The following is a 6,000-nucleotide window of genomic DNA, read 5'->3' as shown; positions in this document are numbered from 1 at the left end:
AAGGAGAAAGGCAGGGGATTTTATACATGAGGTTGTTAATATTTAGTACCTGGGCAGAGTGTGGGGCAGAGGAGAAGAGGACTGGGGGAAAAAAAAAAAAAACAGGATATTTATGAATAGGAATTCCAAGTAATTTAACAAAGAAAATAATTATTAAAGAAAAAGCATATCCAAGGAAGATAGATTATTGTAGATGCTGTTTCTAATGAATTACAAGATTTTGCTTCTAGGGGTTGGTTAAAGTAATTATGATACAGCCATTCAGTGAAACACACACAGATACACAATGAACACAGGTGTTTATTACTACAAAAAGTGTTTACAAAGCACACGTTTAAGAAGTTGTTACAGGAAAGTGTATCTATACTCATAACCATCTATACCCGTCCCCATACCTACGTACGTATCAATGTGTAGCTCAGTGGTTATGCCCAGATCAGTCATGATGGTTGTTTATAGTCTGTGGAGGAAGGATCCTGGGTGGGTTTGTCTTCTGTATTTTATTTTTTTCTCCTTGTTTTTTTCTCCTTTTAATTATGTGCATCTTCTCTTTTTTCCCCTAAATTGACTTTCAATAACTCTGTGATAAAGAATAAAATAAAACACGTATCTGAGCTCGTTAAACATGTGTGTTCAGTTTGTAAAAATTCAGAGGTGCTTTATGCACCTTTCCATGTATATGAATCTTCAATAAAAATACTACCTTTCAGGGCACCTAGTGGTTCAGTCAATTAAGCATCTGCCTTTGGCTCAGATCATGATCCCAGGCTGCCAGTATCGAGCCCCACATGGGCCTCACGGAGCCTGCTTCTCCCTCTCCCTCTCCCCTCCCCGCCCTCCTGTGCATGCATGCACTCCCCCTCTCTCTCAAATAAAATCTTAATAAAAAGTACAAATTTTACATCAATGGATTTCACATACAAATTCAAATTTCTAGCTTCATTTGAACAAAATGTGGCCAAATCAGGCGCACGTCCCCACAGGTAATGACTGCTGGAACTGAGCAATCATTGTCCTTTTGGACAAAGAATGAGTGTAAAACTCCACAACCCCAAGCACCTCTTCTCTCTTTCATGACACCCTCCGGGCATCCGGAAATTAATAACTTCTCCGAACCTTTTCATTTGTGAAATTCCTAAGGTTCTCCAGAAACTGTAGGACATGCCAAGAAAAATGAGAAAATGGGACTGAGAATAAAGGGAATAAATCTCAACTCTACTATTTACTAGTATGTACTGCTTAGCTTCTCTGAGCCTCAGTTTTCTGAACTGTAAAATGGGTATAATAATAATAATAATACCACCTTACAGGGTTGTCAAGTTAAATGCCTAGTATTAGACACAGAGTCACTCCCATCTCTATAGGTAGTAGAGACTCAAAGCTCTCCCCAGTATTCAGAAATGCGAAAAGAGGGTTCAAAGAGGTTAAGCGGTGCATTGACAGCAACTTGTAGGCCAAAGCTAACTCCCCTATTGCCCTTGTGGAGAAGGAAAGTCAGTCGTCTGACCTGAAGGGTGGATGATGATGTTTCAAAGCTTGGGGACTTTGGATGATGAGGACACAGGTTCAGTCTGGAAGGCATCAGTGTTTAATCTTGAGTAACCTCACTCCCGGCTTACGCAATGCTGGAGCCACTGACGTGATAATAGTGGTTTCACCTGAAAGGAAGAAGAAAACCCCTTTGATGTGCCCTGGGCCTCAAGCCAGAGCACTTGCTCAGCCTCCTGGCCATTGCTCTCCTCTGCCCACTCCCCAGTCACAAAGGCCTCCCACTCCCTAACCTCAAGCAACCAGAGCCCTCGAGCCACTCCTACGGGCTCAGGAAAGCCCATTATAGATTCTTCCGGAAGTTTGCAAACGGATTTTTTTTTTCACACCAGCATCAACTAAAATTAAATTCTACTAAAAATTAAACGTTAAAACTTCAAAAATTTAGGGGTGCCTGGGTGGCTCAGTTGGTTAAGCTGCTGCCTTCGGCTCAGGTTATGATCCCAGCATCCTGGGATGGAGTCCCACATCAGGCTCTCTGCTCAGCAGGGAGCCTGCTTCCTCCTCTCTCTCTGCCTGCCTCTCTGCTTACTTGTGATCTCTGTCAAATAAATAATAAAATCTTTTTTTTTTTAAAGTATCTGTAGCTATTTAACTCTGCTGTTGTACCGTGAAAGCAGCCATACAGTTTGTAAATGGACTGGTACCGCTGTGTGCCAATAAAACTTTATTACAAAAACAGGCAGTGAGGGGAAAAAAAATAGACCGTGGGCCAGATTTGGACCAGGCACTGTAGATTGTCCACTCCTGCCCTGACAATCAATAAAACAAATCCAGCTTTGGTCTGTAGCATTTGCTGAATTCTGTGATGTAAATACTCCCCATGGCCAATTTCGAGCTACCACTGTGAGGTCAGTCCCTGAAACCTGGAGTTGAGAACAACACGTGCACTAACATATCACACAGATATGATAGAAGCCGCCTCAAAAGCACAAGTAAAATGAAAAAGTGGCAAAATAACTAGGAGGTGGTGAAAGGTTACTACCTTTGTTCTTACCTTATTTATTTATTTTTAAAGCAGGCTCCATGTCCCATGTGGAGCTCAAACTCATGACCCTGGGATTGACATGTACTTTACTGACGGAGCCAGCCAGGGGCCCCCTGGCTAGGCATTTTCTGACCAAAATAAATTATTTGGGCAAGTTTTTGAGTCCCATTTCCTTATCTATAAAACATGAGCAATATTAAGTTGTGAGGATAACACGGGCAGAGAGCTCGACAGTAGCAAATCCAATGGGGGAGAGGTACAGGCAGGTGGCAGAAGGCCACCCTGGCCAGCCCCACCGGTGGTTCGAGACACACTTGCCGCTCAGTCTTCCCCACTGGAAATTCTCATGAGATTTCTTCTCCGTCGGTGCCCACAGTGCTTGGTCATGCCAGTGTCTTCCAGAACATTGAAGAGTGAAGAGGTAGACCAGACAGACCAGTGGGCAGGCGAGGAAGGTTTATGGAGTGATAGCACCCAAAGAGAGAGGTCGGGGACCCAAGGGGCTTGCCACCGGAATTTTTATGTCTCGGGGTTTTATGGGCTTGTTGACGGGGTGTTTTAATTTGACCAACCCTTGGGCACCTGTCATCCAATCAGATTTTTGTCACCTATCTACCATGGGAAAGGGAGGAGGGCTCCTTCCAGGTCGTATAAAACTGTCCTAAGGGGGGTTTCCTCTTAGGGCGGGGCCCCTTGTCCTGCATGCCTGCTTTCCAACTCTCCTTCATCATTCCCCCCTCTGAAGAGGTAACCCTAACTGCTATTAGGGGGAAAGGGCGACCACCGATGGCAGCCACCTCCTGCTGGTCAGGAGCCTTGGGTGGGGCAGCAGTCAGGGGTCCTGTCCTCCCAATCTGTCAAGGGGTCCTCGGTAGGTGTTTGGTTTTGACCTTCAAGTGAGGCTCCATCTGAAATACCATTTGGAGTTTGACCTTTATTCTGGAAAATACACAGCAGGTTACTTAGGAGGCAAGGCCCAGAGCACAGTGCAAGACCGAGGACAGCCCGGAGTCCTGTGAGATATAAAACATATTTCAGTGAACTCCCCCAACACCGTGAGGAGAGGGCGGGCGAAAGGAATGCAATACGGATGACGACTTGAAGGGACAGAGGGGAAGTAACGTTTATCTGTGTCTTGTTGTTTCCAGACTAGTTGGAAGTCCTCTCTGGGTTTACAGAGGGATTTGGGTTCCTTGCTGTTGGGCCCTGTTGGGGACCAGGGTTTGACGCTGGAATGGTGCATCCAGGCTTCACTCTGACTGCTGCTGGAGTGGCTAAAGTCGCCGTATGCAGGCCTTCCCAGCCTGCCTCGAACAAGCACTTGGTCCCCCCGGGGCGAAAGGGGACAGGCTGGTTATTCTGGGGCTGGGAGTTAGGAAGTTTCTTCCAAGAGGGCTAGTGATTCCGTTATCGTTCTGAAGGGACCAGGGGAGTCCAAACCAAGGGATTACCAGTGTCTTTACCACTGCCGAGGCTTTTCTGGTTTTACGGGGGAAGGCCTCAGTCCAGGGCATGGAGGGATCATCTACCCACACCAGGAGGTACCGTAGCCATGCATTTTAGACATGGGTGACGTTCATTTGCTGATCTTCCCCGGGGGGAAAGTTCCCACTTGCTGTGTGCCTCCGGGGAATTGTGAATGGGGGGAATGGGTTCTCCTTTGGGCAGACTCTACACGTCTTTAACATGTTTTTAATAGTCCTATCTAAATTTCTCCCTGTAAAGAGTTTGGGGGTTATTTGTAGGGTTTTATCTTTGACCTAAATGGTAGGTTTGGTATAGGATTTCAGCATCTTTCATGGGTTAGCGGCTCTGCCTGTTGACTGCAAGGGTATAACCCTGTTCTGTGGCCAGTTGTGTTTTCTCAACTGAACAGCAGGGTCTTTCCTGGGTTACGGAGCCACCCCTGATGGGGGGGAAGGGAGGCGGCAACCAGAGGGGTCTCTGACCTGACAGCCTATTTTGCTACAGCTTCAGCCAATCTATAACCCTCCATTCCTTTTTTGTGCCCTTTTTAGTGTACACCTGCTACTTCTGGGGTTTCTGTACGGCTTATAGAACCATGTGAATTCCTGAGGATACTTTAGAACCTGAAGCAGTTAGAACACGTCTCTCTCCACACTGTACCATGGCACAATGGACGAACAGGACGGCGTACCCGGAGTCAGCACTGACTGTTTCACCCTTCCTGTGCTCCGCAGCTGCAGCGAGGGCCCTCAGCTCAGCCCGCTGGGTGCCTGGCCCAGGTGGGGAGAGGGTTACTCTCTATAGTTTCATAGAAACCTCCAGCCTCTCGGGTGTCCTGTTCAACAAATGAGCTCCCATAGAAAATAAAGTCCATTCCGGATTTTCTGCTGGGGTTTCTTTCTTCCTTTCTTTTTTAAAAGATTTTATTTATTTATTTATTTGACAGAGATCACAAGTAGGCAGAGAGAGAGGGAGGAGGAAGCAGGCTCCCTGCCGAGCAGAGAGCCGGATGCAGGGCTCATCCGAGGACCCTGAGATCATGACCTGAGGCAAAGGCAGAGGCTTAACCACTGAGTCACCCAGGTGACCCTCCTCTTGAGATTTCTAAAAGCTTTTTCTGACTCTGGATCCCCTCTACCGGCCTCCTGGGTGTCCTTGATCAGCCAACAGAGCATGCTTGCTATTTCTCCATGTCCCAGTATCCACGAGTGTCCTGTTATACCCAAAAAGCCTTCTCCGGCCAGAGAAAGTTGTGGAGCCTGTAAGGTGTATGGGAATGGGCACTGTTAAGGCTCGGCCCACTTCAGCCTGAGTTGTCCAGACCTGGGAATTAAGAGAAGTGTGGGGCTCCCAAGCATTAAGAGTGAGAGGAAATTAGATCTCCCTAGGTGCATCCCAGAAGGCGAGAAGAAAATTTGGCTTACGGGTCTCCCAGTGACGGCCTTAATGACAACACTGCAGTTAAAAAGTTGGCCTGGAGCAGAGAGCAGAATGGAAAAGGTGGTATCAAGAAGGAAATCAATTGGTTTTCCTTCTGTTTCCAGAATTACCGGAGGCGCTGGATTCCCTACGGTTAGCTGTTGCTCCCGGGCCCCAGCAGTCCCAGTCGGAACGCTGGCCATCTGAGCCCTCGCAGACTGAGGTCCCCAAGGGCATTCAGATTTCCAGTGTCTCCCTCCATACGGGCAACAAGGGTTACAGGGCCTCGGTTTTTGCCATGGGAGGCATTCTCACATCAGTGTCTCAGGCAGCTACAGAAATGGCATCTGTGCCAGAGTCTTGGGAGGTCACAACCAAAGCCTCAGACTTCCTGAAGCTTCTCTTCCTCACTCTCTCCTCTTGGTCCCAACTGTGAGAGACCCACTAGCAGTTCGTTAGAGCTCTTCTAGAGTCCCCTCAGGACCAGCAGCCAACTTTTGCAGTTTTTTACCAAATAAGAATGATCTTGGCCTCAGGGACAACCAGGCAGGAGAGACAGAGGTGTATTTAATGAGATT

The 6,000-nt window shown here is 47.3% G+C and overlaps 1 long non-coding RNA gene across 2 annotated transcripts in view; it reads right to left on the bottom strand.

The window, feature by feature from the left end:
* Positions 1-282: 282 nt before the first annotated feature.
* The window catches only part of LOC122903044, a 41,022-nt gene continuing 35,304 nt past the window's right edge, over positions 283-6,000 (bottom strand). The window contains exons 4-5 of one of the 2 annotated variants that reach the window (XR_006383917.1): positions 1,508-1,658; positions 283-580 (exon numbers count right to left, since the gene is read on the bottom strand). This is a non-coding gene — a long non-coding RNA (uncharacterized LOC122903044). Of the gene's footprint in view, positions 581-1,136; positions 1,153-1,507; positions 1,659-6,000 lie in introns of those variants that run through there. The other variant, XR_006383918.1, reaches the window with a different exon arrangement.

This window comes from Neovison vison, chromosome 3 (assembly GCF_020171115.1).
Source record: "Neovison vison isolate M4711 chromosome 3, ASM_NN_V1, whole genome shotgun sequence".
Taxonomy (NCBI): Eukaryota; Metazoa; Chordata; class Mammalia; order Carnivora; family Mustelidae; genus Neogale; species Neogale vison.
This window is presented reverse-complemented; position numbering and strand designations above follow the sequence as displayed.